Consider the following 13,710-nt stretch of genomic DNA (forward strand, 5'->3'; position numbering starts at 1 on the left):
CGCACTCCGCTCTCCCGCCCCCTCCCCCCAAAGCCTGTAGCGCTGCCTGGGGGTGTTGTGACCCAAGTGCAGGACCCGGCACTTGGCCTTATTGAACCTCATACAGCTGGCCTCGGCCCATCGATACAGCCTGTCCAGGTCCCTCTGCAGAGCCTTCCTACCCTCGAGCAGTTCAACACTCCCACCCAACTTGGTGTCGTCTGCAAACTTACCGAGGGAGCACTTCTACAAAACATTTCCTGACATATTATTCAATCCTTAACCTTATGATAATTGTGTTTCTTTTTAACCTTCTCTTAACATCACTTACCATTTTTTTATGCCTAGCACATATTGCTGCATGGTAATTTTCTCTGAAGTATGTCTGTTCTTTGCCCTCATGCCAAAATTATATTCTGCTGCCAGTTCCCTGGAAGTACAGTGTTAATACAAATTTTGCAATGTTTCTCTAGGCATGGAGCAGATCCCATTTGACGTTTTTACTAGTAGTCCATTCTCCTTTGAAAAAAAGCTTTTTCTTTTTTTTTTAAACTACCGCCTACGTTTTTAAGATCAATTCTAAATAACTATAGGAGCAGATAAAATTGCAGAGCACTACAGAGATAAGAAAAAGCAGACAGAAACATTTTGGGGATTTAATTGAAAATTTTCTCAAAGTGATGTTATGAGTTTGGAACATTGAAAAGGCAAATTAGTAGAAAAGATGTTAAGTTAAAATTTGGGGGGGGGGTGGTGGTGGTTGTTTTTTCAAAAGTTTGTCTCTGTCACTGATTTTGGCAAGTCTACAATGTGATTAGGGCATCCATGTAGCATTATTCATTGTCAAGACTCTGGATTAAAACTCTGGTCCAATTTTCCAAAAAAAAGATGACATTTTAACTTTAGTTTCACATGAGATTAAAATGTTTACTTTTAGACACAGGCGAGTTAAAATACTTTGAAAATTCAAGAATGTGGTAGACATTAATTTAAGCATAACCTCTACATAATACAGTAATTGGAAATTCACTTTGCGTGTAAATGTTTGTCTTGTATTACTTATCATTTTAAGCTATTAAGGAATATGGGTTCTGTAAAAGATGATATACAAAACCAAGGGCTATTATTGTAGTATTATTTTATATGATCTTCAGCTGAACAAGCATTTCTGATGTTCAGTCTACATCCTAACTCTTTAAAATCTTGGTTGACACAAAGTAAGAACAGATCCTTATCTGCTCTTTTCTGGAAACTCTTTAATTATTTGCAACTTTTGATTGGGTCTTATCACATTTCTTATTGTACCTCTTTGTGAAAACTTATAAAAGGAAAAAAAAATGCTGTATTTTTAAAATGGATCCATATGTGCACTTACTACAGCCAAATACATAAATTTCTACCAGAGTCTTTTTAAAGGTGAAGGTCGGGGATATCATCTTATAATTGGAGATGATAAAGAGGACTGATATTAAAACAACCTAGGAGTGTTCATTCTTTCATGTTACTGTGACTCATGAGACCATAAGATGTGTAGTTCATGTATGTTTGAAGTATCTACAACCACCTGAGGTGGCTATGATAACTTGTGTACCTTCTTATTGCAGAGGTACTACTTTGATCTCCTGTCTTGTTTTGCCAAGATTGACAGGTGCCTGAGTGTTACAGGACAGCCACAAGATTGAGAAGGAGCTGCCACTGTGGCTCAATGCGAGGGTTTGGGGCTCAACACAAGGATTTGAGGACTGTGAGTATGGCAAGAGCCTCCTCTGAAGTTCTTCTTCCTCAGTTAGGACAGCTGTTGGAAGCCAGTTAGCTTAGTAAAGGATTGTTGCTTAACCTCAGGTCAGTGATATCTTCACTTTGTCTTAAGGCAGAATGAATACCCTGTGGACTGTTCTCAAAAGGAAACTGCTGATGGATAGTGAAAGAAGCAAATAGGAGGGCAGCATCCCCCTACCTCCTCCCCCTGCCATGTTCTGGGCTTGACCTTGCTGCTGGTTTGTTTTGTTACAATGCAAATTCAGTAATGCTTTCCACTGGATTTCTGAATTAGAAGAGAAAGAGTTCTTTACTATCTTCTATAGGTCATTAGAATAGCTTAATAGAAATACAATTGTTCTAGCCTTGTGTTGTGGTTTAACCCCAGCCAGCAACTAAGCACCACACAGCCACTTGCTCGCTCCCCTCCCGGTGGGATGGGGGAGAGAATTGGAAGGGTAAAAGTGAGAAAACTCATGGGTTGAAATAAAAGTTTAATAAGTAAAGCAAAAGCCGCGCGCGCAAGCAAAGCAAAACAAGGAATTCATTCACTACTTCCCATGGGCAGGCAGGTGTTCAGCCATCTCCAGGAAAGCAGGGCTCCATCACGCGTAACAGTTACTTGGGAAGACAAATGCTGTCACTCCGAACGTGCCCCGCTGCCTTCATCTTCCCCCAGCTTTATATGCTGAGCGTGACGTCATATGGTGTGGAATATCCCTTTGGTCAGTCAGGGTCAGCTGTCCTGGCTGTGTCCCCTCCCAACATCTTGTGCACCCCCAGCCTACTTGCTGGTGGGGTGGTGTGAGGGGCAGAAAAGGCCTTGACTCTGTGTAAGCACTGCTCAGCAGTAACTAAAACATCCCTGTGTTATCAACACTGTTTCCAGCACAAATCCAAACATAGTCCCATACAAGCTAGTATAGAAAAAATAACTCTTTTCCAGTCAAAACCAGCACACCTTGTTACACACCATAGGCCTTCTTTTTATTTGGTGTCATTAGTTTTCAAAGCAACTTTATAACACTGGGAATAAAGAATAAGCACAGCTAACACAAAACAATGTGCATGAGACAGGGGCTCACAACAGGAAAAAAAGGTATGTTTCCAGGACAGTTGAGCTGTCAAGTATGTGCTACAAAACACTTTCGTAGCAGCTGCAGTTCTGCACATTCCCACCAGAGGGGGAAAGAAGCTACACCATGGCAAGACATTTGCATATAAAAGCTAGTGCGGAGTGCTGTGAAGGGGGAGGAAGGTGTTGGTTAGAATAAAAATTCAGGCCAGGGGCATAAAATTCCTGCATTTGCATTTTTCCATATGTAATTGGGCTTAGCTGAAAGGAAAATATGATAACTTTGGTCAAGTATGCACAGAACTGAGGACCTGGCATATATGTATGATATGGACGTGAAATAAGCATTTTGAAGCTACTGGCAGAAATTAATTGCTTGTGAGTACTGAATAGCCACCTAGCTCTACTGAGTTATGCACAAGTACTTTATCCAGTATGCATTTTACCCTGACAGTATGCTTCCAAATTTTTCTTTGTCCCTTTTTAAAATTAAAATTCACTTGCACCACATATATGAACTTCTTAGTCTTAGACTAGAGTATTTCTTTACCCCAATCAAATCATAATATCCATTTCTTTCATATTTTCTTCCTTTCAAATCCATTAGTCCTTTAATAGCCCTCCCTTACTTCCTCGCAGGCCCAGTATGCCTCAAGGTATTATTGTCCTAATCCCTTTCCCAAGCATTGTTATTTAGGTTTTAAATTGCCAAAGTATTTTCTCAGCAAATAGTGAGACCTGTGCCAAAAACTTCCAGAATAATTATTCAGCGAGGTTCCCTTAGCTATTTAACAGTTTTGATCAGAAGAGGAAAAGTATGTCCCTGATTCTAGGTCTGTAATAACTGCATTCCTTTAATGTTCAAGAGAAATAAAATGTTCTTAAATTTTTAGGTGAATATACTCCTATTTTCATTTTTTCTTTTTACTCAATCACAATTACATTCTATGTTTTCTCTATGCCACAATTTAACTCTGAATATGAAATACTGTGGCAAAATTTCCACTGTTCCTTTCCCACTCCCTGAATAAGCACAAAAGATTATTCCAAACACAATTGGAGTGATACATGATGCAATATTTGTGTTTCAGCAATCAGAACCTGATAAGACTGTCTTTAAAAAGCCATAAACCATGTGCTTTCACATAAGCTCTCCTAAACACACCTGGGTTAATGCATTCAAATCCTGACCTGTGACAAAATTAAAAATCATATCATATCATATTCACATTTGGTGTGACCTGAAGACTTGAAATCAGATGGCTACAATAGAAAATGTGTCATGCTTTTTAATGCTTCTTAGGTATCAAGATATCCTGTATCCTCTAAACTAAAGAAAATGTTTCATTTTTGATAATCAGATAATACCCATCTGAACACCTAAAGAAATTCTTGTTTCTGTATCTGGTCTCCTGGAAAACCTTAAACACATACATGGGCATGACACGGCACAGCCTGAGAAGTCAGCCACTCTTAATGTTTTCAGCAGGGTTCACTCCAGGGACCCTGAAAGGTAAATTGGCCCCCCATTCCTTTCCAGCACTCCTGCTATTCTTCAAGCAAGTTCAAGACCTCATACTGATAAAAGGCAATTGTCACATATGGTAACACCTATTATCCTATTATCTTCCCACCATCCAGATGAGGGTACTAACTTTTTACATGGTGACGTAAGTGTCTAAAACAGAATGAGAGGAAGAGTGAAAACCATCTACTCTCTTCTAAGTTGAAGAAAAATGAAAATATATGGGGCAGAAGCAGTTTATGCTTAAAAATACTGACCAGTTAGCAGCAAAAACACAGCTTTGTCTCCCTCCTAGTCCCTCTAACAAAACCTCATCTAATTTTTTGATGGAGTCTGTTTCTTCAATTTCTAATTAGCACTTGTATCTGGGGGTTTAATCACAAGATCCTTCCTTTCTTAGGCAAATAGCTGGGTTATAGTCCTGTGATACCAGTTCTTATCTAGCTCAGCAGGTCTGATAATGTCTGTGCCCTGCAAACCTGTTCCCTTCAGGACCGTGTAATAGCAATCAGTGGCTAAATTGTTCCTGCCCTAAGTAAAATATTTCTTGCTTAGAACAAAAGCATTTCTGGGGGAAAAAGAGATAAAAAACACTACAATAGACTGTCTGGACTGTGAAGAGTACCATCCTTTGGATACGAGTAGTCGCGAATTCTTTAGACTTTCTCTGCAAAATTTCTCTATGTCAGCATGTTTTTCAGACAGTATGTAATATCTCACCTCATTTCATAAAGCTTTTGGCTCTTTAGCATTCAACTGAGAGATGTTCCCAGACTTGGAAAGCAAACCAGCAGTGGCATTTTCACTGGAGATTGGAAGGTAGCTGTGGCCATTCTGACTTCCCATAGCCTCTCAAAATGCCAGGTCAATAAACAGTCATAGAAGATCCAATATACAGTACCTTCCATCTCAGATGCAGTCACGCAAAGCCAACAGTGCTCATAAAAATTGCTGCTTCTCAGTATTCTTAATGTTAGTACATATAGCTCTGCTTTGGTCATACAGGGGCTACCTCTAAGAGGGATGGAGATAACCACAGCACATGGAATTCTGTTTATGAGGTATAAGATACAAGTAAGATCAGATCTTACCCAGAGCGGCTGATAAGAACAGAAATACCTCAAGTATATGTGTATATTCCGTTGCCTCTAGGCAGAGCCTTTGGTATGCATCAGGTGGCTCCATTAGCTTCAGTTAATTTGGATCACTCAGTAGAGCAGAGATCATAAGGAACAAATGTGTCTTCTAGTAATATCTAAAACAAGCAAACAGAAAAGCTTCTGGTTGTTCCAATCTGCTTGCATCCGAATGGTAAGTTATCCTGCCACTGTCCTTTCTAAGTAACTCTTTTTACCATTCATTTCCATGGTATGGATATAGCAGAATAAGCCTAGCATCCCACAGTATCAGACTGGAAATCTCTGTAGGTTTGCATCCCTCTCCACATTCTCATATCCTTAAGTGCTAAGATATCCTATGCCAATCTGCTCACTGAGCATTTGGCATATGAAATCATCCCAACTTTTTCCTGGACAACTTCTCTGCCATGAGGCTGGCTTACTTGTGAAAAGATAAATCTCAGTCCTCACTTACAAGGCTATAGAGCAGGTCTGAATGCATAATCTATCTCAGGTAAATGGAGAAAGGTAAGCCCCAGCAATGTAGTGAAAGTTATACTTTACCTCCCTAAAGCCTGTATGCATTATTAGGAATACCAGGTGTACAGAATTAATATGATCCCATCAGCTGCTTTTGTCTCTGTCCTGTAAAAACAACACGCTAGCGGCTCTGTTCACCTTCACATGGCTCTTAGAATAGATAGTATAGTCGGGAGCTAGAGCACCTCCCCTCCTCAGGGCTGTAGCTTTCCACCTCCTAGTATCTGTGGCTTCACCACAGAAAGCCATGAAGGGCCTTTCTTATTGTGTTGCAGATACTGTGCAGCCTGTTAGCAGGAACATCACCAAGCAGCATGTCTATAAACACCCATGTGGGTGGTCAAGTAGCTATTTCTTCTTATAATGCTGAGGGGTCTTATGAGACCGATGAGGTAGGGCAGCGTGTATGTGCTAGAAAACCCCTTTTAACGGGGCCTAGAAGGCAAGTCATACAGTTCGTCCAAATTTGTTTCTCCTCAGGTGCAGTGCAGACATGTCAAAGGCAAACTAAAAGCCATAGTGTGGACATACCTTACACATTGATACTCTGTAAATTGAATTTGGAAAGAGTTTCCAAAGACAGTGTACATGCAGTTGTATTGCCTAATTTTAGCTGCTTAGCTTCAGCCTCCCATGTCTGAGTATTTATGTAATTACACTTTAGTAATACTTAGATGCAACTAGAACTGGAGAAAAATAGAGTGGCAGAATTTGACCCAGTGGATGTACTGAATGGATCTGATGAAGATAATAAGCAAACTTAGCCTCTGAGGGTTTAAAAATGCAAACAGCTTTCACTTTCATTGACATCTGGCCTGTCTGATTCCAGTTGGGAAGAGGTGATGAAATAATACTGAAAAGACCTAGTTTCTTCCCTCTCAGTACTTTTAACTTAAACCATGCATATAGAATTGCGCTAAAACTCATTACTCTTCACGTAATCTTTAAAGAAATAGGCTATTTCACAGTTTTTAATTGCATGAAAGTTAGGATTTTGGAATATGGTTCTGTTTATTACAATTAAGTAACATTAGTTCAACCCTTCAAAAAAAAGCACCCAATACTGTTCTAAATTGAAGAAAGAAAGGTTCTTATCCCAGGCAATCGCTGTCCCTGGCCTTCAAGGGTGAGGATGGCTTTTCACCTTTTGAGGCAGGGCAACACCATGCTGCACTGAGTTCAAAGATGTTCTTAATAACCTAACATGGCTCTCTAGGGATCCAAAGTCCACCAGTCTGGAGGACAACTGATGTTCACCAAAACCAAATAATCTCTAGTCTCTTTAGAGCTTTCCATCTCAGTGCTCAGAAAAATAAGAAAAACAGTTTAACTGAAACATAATGAGACAGACTGTAACAGTCTGGAGTGTAAGCAGTGTCTTTACAATTGCTCCCTGTCTTTCAGCACATAATCTCTGCTGTAAATGGGACCAGCTACCAACCAAGAGCAATTAGTGGAATACAGTATGCAAATATGGGTAATACCTATTTCTTGCTATAAAGAATCTAGCAAATACAACATTTTTCTCTAGCTAAACCCTGCAAGCGAAATAAATGTTATTATGCCAGTGTTCATACAACAGTTCCAAATAGTATTAGCTTAGAATTGCAATAAAACACATTATCCTTCACAATAATCTTTAAAGAAATAGGATTTTTTTAATGAAAGAGTATAATAACAGTATGTTAGGATTTTGAAATGTGTTTTTCCTTGGTGGAATTAAATAGAATGATTTCATCCTTTAAAATTAAGTGCACAAAAAAATCTTAATTTTAGGACCACCAACTGTGATCATACTAACAGCAATGGAATTGATGAAATAGGAGACATAATTTTAATTCATGGGTCTACCTCTTGTTCTTCAATTTCCCTGCTGCAGTTACATGTTAAGTGGTTAAACCCTTTTTTTTTTCTTTTCTTTTCTTTTTTTTTTCATAATAGATACTGCCATGACATTTGTTTCATGGATAACCAGCCCTACAGTGTCCTTTTATGACACTTGTAGCTACACCAATGCTGGAAACAACCTGCAAAGAGATTTAGTAAAATACACAGCATAACTGTCTACTGGGGAGAATTTCAGGTTGTATTTTTGTGTATTTTTCCAGTTGTTTATCAGGTTTGTATACATATAGAAAGACCAATTAACTTAGACACTGTGAGTCCATGAGAACACCCTCTGTAAGCAGATGCCTCTGTGAAATAAATTATTCGACTGTTTTGGCAGACAGCTTGTCCTTTATCCAATGCTTCAGTGGAAAGCAGAAGAAAATGCAACTGGAGTAGCCTTGTAACATAACAAGTGTAAATCTTTTCTGAGCTATTTGGTGGCAATTTAAATGCCCTTAAGCATGCAGACTGATGGTCTTGGTAATTGTTTTCCCAGTCATTTGGGAATCTTCTAATCATTCCTTAAATTTTGCATCAGTAACACCTGTACTCTCTCATCAGCTCACACTTTTGTGCTGCTTTTGGGACTATGGGCAGAACTAGCTGCTGATGTAACTCCAAATTTCACTGCAAAGAATGTGCACAGGCAGCATTTGGTTCAGTGGAGATGTTATCTACATGTGAACAATGAATATTAACAAGTCACTTCCTGCCGTGCAGATTTAGGTAGTTGCTTTGAACTGTTAAAGAAATGCCAGTATTTTCCGTATGTCATTTATATATCCATTGAGTAAATCTGAATGGCACTTAGGGAATACACATTTGGATGAAAGGAACTATAGAAATTGAGCTGATGCAGTGAATCTAAGTACAAATTAATTCGTTTATCATGAGGCAGATGTCTTAACAGGTATTTTCCTATATCCCACTCAGCCTCCTTTCACATTTTGCCATTGTTAGAAGAGACAAGATAAATCCCAGAAACTTTATCAGTTACCAAACTTTCTTTTCTCTTCATGTGACTAACAAAGAAAATAAAAATGTTTGAGAATCAATTGTTCTCGTAAAGCTCTTAAGAATGGTCTGCAGCCTTCCAGCAGTTTTATTCAGCTATATGAGCATCAGCCAACTATGGCCCTTTTGTTATTAATTAGATTTAATTAATTTTCAGTATGTCTTCATTTACGCGTTCAAAATTGTAGAAATCAGCACCACTATACACTCACCCCTTTCCTCATAGATTAGTCACACTCAGACAACAAGTATCTTCGCCACTGTCAGATCTGGAATCCCCTTAGATGGAATGTCCCCAGTGGCTCATCGACTTCAGCAAAACTGTCACCGACTACAAAAAACAGATCTAGCCTTCTGTTAGGGAAAGCTTTATAGGCTTGCGTCTGTGGCATCCATTCAAAATGTTGCAGTACTCACACTTTGGAGAAGTGGCTGTAGCAGACCAGCATAAAGGTTCATCTAGCCTGGTATCCTGCCACAAGAGATGGCCATAAGTGAGTACCTGCCTAGAGGTCACACAGTGGTAACTCTCTGATATACTTTCCCAGCTCCAGGGGTTTGTGGCGTAGAGACTTCCTGAACCAAAAATGTTATCCCTGTAGTTAACAACCCCCTCATGGATCTATTTTCCATTCTAATTTGTCTAATTACTTTTCAACACTGTGTAAATGTTTAAGCATCCACAGCACCCTGTTGCAAGGAATGCTTCAGCTTAATTATGCATTGTGTGAACACAGAAAGTCTGATCTGCAAAGGGCAAACTTAGCTCCTAAGAGACTTCACCATTAGCCTGGCCTTTGGAAAGGATTTAGGATGAATTTACTGTGATGGGCTCTTTACGATTAGAAATGCCATCTTGTACATTATTTGGGACTAGGTATCTGCAAAGAAGTTCCTGAAATGAGAGCTATAGGACGTAGATATGCTCCTGCATTGGAATTAGGTGCTTCCTTAACAGACAGTCTGGGTGAAGGGAAGAGCTACCAAGACCAGGGGATGCCTGGGACTGAACAGAGGGCAAAACATGAGAAATACCTGAGCTGGCAGTGTTATGTGTGAAAACTGAAACCGAGCTCGGCTCAGATTGTGGACTGGTATTAATCATCTGTGAGCTGGGGTAAAAGCTACTGGCATGCAAACTGTAATGGGAACAAACCCTGTATTTGCTGTTATTCATGGAAGTTTGTCACTTTTCTCTCTCTCTTTTTCTTTTTTTTAACTGAAAAGACTATGTTAGGTACTGAGGTTCTGCTTCACAGAAGAGCTAGAAATAATGATCTCATATAAATGGATTAATGTAATGTATTTAAAAATGAAAAGGATTAATCTCTTGCTAAATTATTTAGGTCTGCTTATGAATATACATGCAAGTATAGACAGTGCTTTCCCTTTTATTTTTTTCTTGAAGATTGGTTGTCTTTTAAGAAAAAGAAAGAAAAAAACCCATATCAAATAAGGATGAAATTGAAATCCTTCTCCCTTATTTAACTGAGCCTTCACTCTGTAAACAAATGTGACCCCTGTTTTGCATCAGTGGCATTAAAGATGCTGATTTCTGCATTCAGCCCCAGACATTTTTTCACTTGAGTTACAGGAAATGAGATGGGAACCTCTCCTCACACAAAAATATAATTCCACTGTGATTCAAACACATTGTAAAGATGACTGGATTTCCACACAGACAAAGCTGTGAGCCACCATTAGATCACTAGGATATCTATAAAGGCTAGTCATGCTGAGACAGTGACAGGAGCATATATTAACACATCCCAAGCTCATAGTTAAGATCTGAATCTGAATAATTTCAGGCTGAGTGATGCATAAATATATTACAAGAAAGACAGGAGGGCAGTGACAACCAAAATTATAATTGTAAAAGGCTTCTTTCTAACTCCATGCTTCAACCACTCAAAAACCTCAAATACTCACTCTTGTGATTGAAACATTCCTAATTTTAGCATCTTCAACATGATACTAGAAATATCTGAGCAGGAACATTTCAGCCATTTCGTCTGAATAGGAGAGTGAGAAAAAATGAATGCAACTTAGCCATTATAAAATTATTATTTCTATGATCTTCTGAGCAGTTTAAATGATGAAGCATCAGTAATTATGAAGGTGAAATAAAATGAAATAACCTTCACTGAATATGCATTCATATGTGTTCTAATTCACATCCGTACAATGTAAAACAAACCAAAAATTGTCTTACACAGCACACACAAAAATCAATATGGTACAACCTGACATCTTCTGACTAAAAAGTTCCATTTTAACCAGCATCTTATATGTTAATTTATGACACTTTCTGTATCATAAATTGCAACACGTTGTAGGCGATATTATTTTGGTACCAGATAAAGATGTCGAAGAACCTCCTACACTGGCATTGTTATATGTTATTTCAGAAATATAACTTACATCTCATACTGAATCTGACACAGAGCAAGAGAAGTTCTGAGATAATATTTACTTTATACTCTAAGAGATGAGAAGGGTTAGGTTCTCTTGCTACAACCAATCAACCCTCCATGCAGTCTTACCTGAAGACAGGTAAGCTACTGAGCTAGACATATAACAGGATCAGCTCCATTCATTGACCATGTATGGAAAGCAAGTGGTCCAGAAACAAGTGGTCGAAATACTCAGTGTTCATTTCAACAAATAAATTGTGTCAGGTTTTTGATCTGGCAGGATATGAAAATTACAAGTATTTTCATGTAGTGACTGAAAATAAAAAGCAATCATCCTTGTTTAACAAATACTGTCTAAACTTCAGCAGGTAGAGTTTTAGAAACCCTAAGAAATCTTGCAAGAAGCTTTATAAAGACTTGAAGCCTAAGGATTTTTTAGTTTTTCTCATCTTATCTCCCCTGTCAGCAAGTGGAACTAAAAGTCTTCAAGTCTCAATAAAACTGTCAAAGTCTAACCAGTTATTCTAGTCCAGCTTCAATGTGTGGTATTTCCTGTTCTAAATCCTGCTCCTCCCAAAACCAACTTTATACTGGGATATTTTGGCTTACCATAGCATCATACTGTAGGTATTAGAGAAGGGAAAGCTTTAGCACATCAACCAAACAAGTAGAATGGATGCTCCCCTGTATAACTGTTTCAAAATTTGTTACTCAAAATACGAATGTTGTTTTAAACATTCAGCCGACATATTACTTGGTGCTAGGGAATTTCTGCATTTTTAGACAGCTTTTTTCATAGCATAATTCCTTTTAATTATGTCATAATGTAACATGTCCTAATATTATTGAAACTTCATGGAACAGTACAAAAACAATGTAAAAAATAAACGCCTTTACTTTTACTTGAAGTAGGCCTTTCTCATTTACAGTATACATCCAGACCTCTGCCACATGTAGGACTTGTCGTACAGGGTTTTTGTTAAAGTTGCAGGATCGGGTGTATCATGCTATGATAATGAAACTATGATTTTAAACCTATGGTATCAGATTCCCCATGTTATTCTCCCTACGTGAGGAATACATTCACAGGTGATGAAAATGTAGAGGAATTTTAACAAATAAGCAGAGTCTTCAGCATTCACATTTTGCTGAAAGTTCATCTACTTGTATGACCATCACTGATGTGAGTTGAGATCAGCAAGCCAAAGTCTATCCAGTGAAAGGATAGGAGCAGCACAGTGTTGAGTTTCTTCTACACCTCAGCAGAATATTCAATACTTCTTAATTTTGTGACTGTCCCGTGTTTTGTGCATGGTGGGAGAACAAGAGACAAGAGTCATAAATTGAAACAGGGGAAATTCCAACCAGATGTAAGGGGGAAAAAAAAATCACTGTGAGGGTATAATGCAATCTCCATCTTGGAGGTCTCCAAGACCCAAACGGACAAAACCTTAAGCAACCTGGTTTACAGTAGTTTACAGCAGTATTGATTGTGCTCTGAGCAGCAGGCTTGACTAAAGACCTCAGGAGGTCCCTTTCAACCCGAAGGAGTGCCTGATTCTGTGAACCCGTTTGACGCTCATCATTTTGAATACAGAAAAAAAAAGGATTCACTTCACTTTCTGTTTTTAAATACTGTAAGAACATGATAGAAGTATATGTAACAGTAGCTGATTTGTACTCAGAAGAGAAATTTTCTTGTCAATGGATCAAGAAATGGGTGTCAAGATTGGTTCTCTTGAAATCAATGGCATAAATTCCTATGAGTAATGTCAGAGCTAGGATTTCATTTCATCTGTTACTTTGATAAGCACTCACCATAGAAGTGCAAGCTGTTCATATCCAAATACTAAACATCATTATGCATCGAAAGAGTACCAAAACTAAGCTACCAAGCTTTAAAGGAAATATGTACTTATCCATAGCACTGACTTTGGAGTTATGGGGAAAACAAAGAACTCTGTTTAGTCACTAAAACTTTAGATACCTCAGTTTGGAAATGTTTGTCCTATCCTGAGATTCAATTTATGAATCTGCAAAATAACCATATTACAAAGGCTACAGAAGGAATTATCAGACACTGATGTTATGCTACATTATTTAGCCCTGTATGTTAGGGAGTGTTTGGATTGTATAGAGCCCAACGATTGTGATGATGATGCGGTCGAGTGTTTATGGGTAAGGATGAGGGGGAAGGCCAATGAGACAGATATCCTGCTGGGAGTCTGTTATAGACCACCCAACCAGGATGAAGACGCAGATGAAGCGTTCTACAAGCGGCTGGCAGAAGTCTCTCAATCACTAGCCCTTGTTCTCGTGGGGGACTTCAACTTCCCGGACATCTGCTGGAAATACAATATGGCAGAGAGGAAGCAGTCTAGGAGGTTCCTGGAGTGC

This window comes from Pygoscelis adeliae, unplaced genomic scaffold (genome assembly GCF_000699105.1).
Source record: "Pygoscelis adeliae isolate BGI_AS28 unplaced genomic scaffold, ASM69910v1 Scaffold117, whole genome shotgun sequence".
Taxonomy (NCBI): domain Eukaryota; kingdom Metazoa; phylum Chordata; class Aves; order Sphenisciformes; family Spheniscidae; genus Pygoscelis; species Pygoscelis adeliae.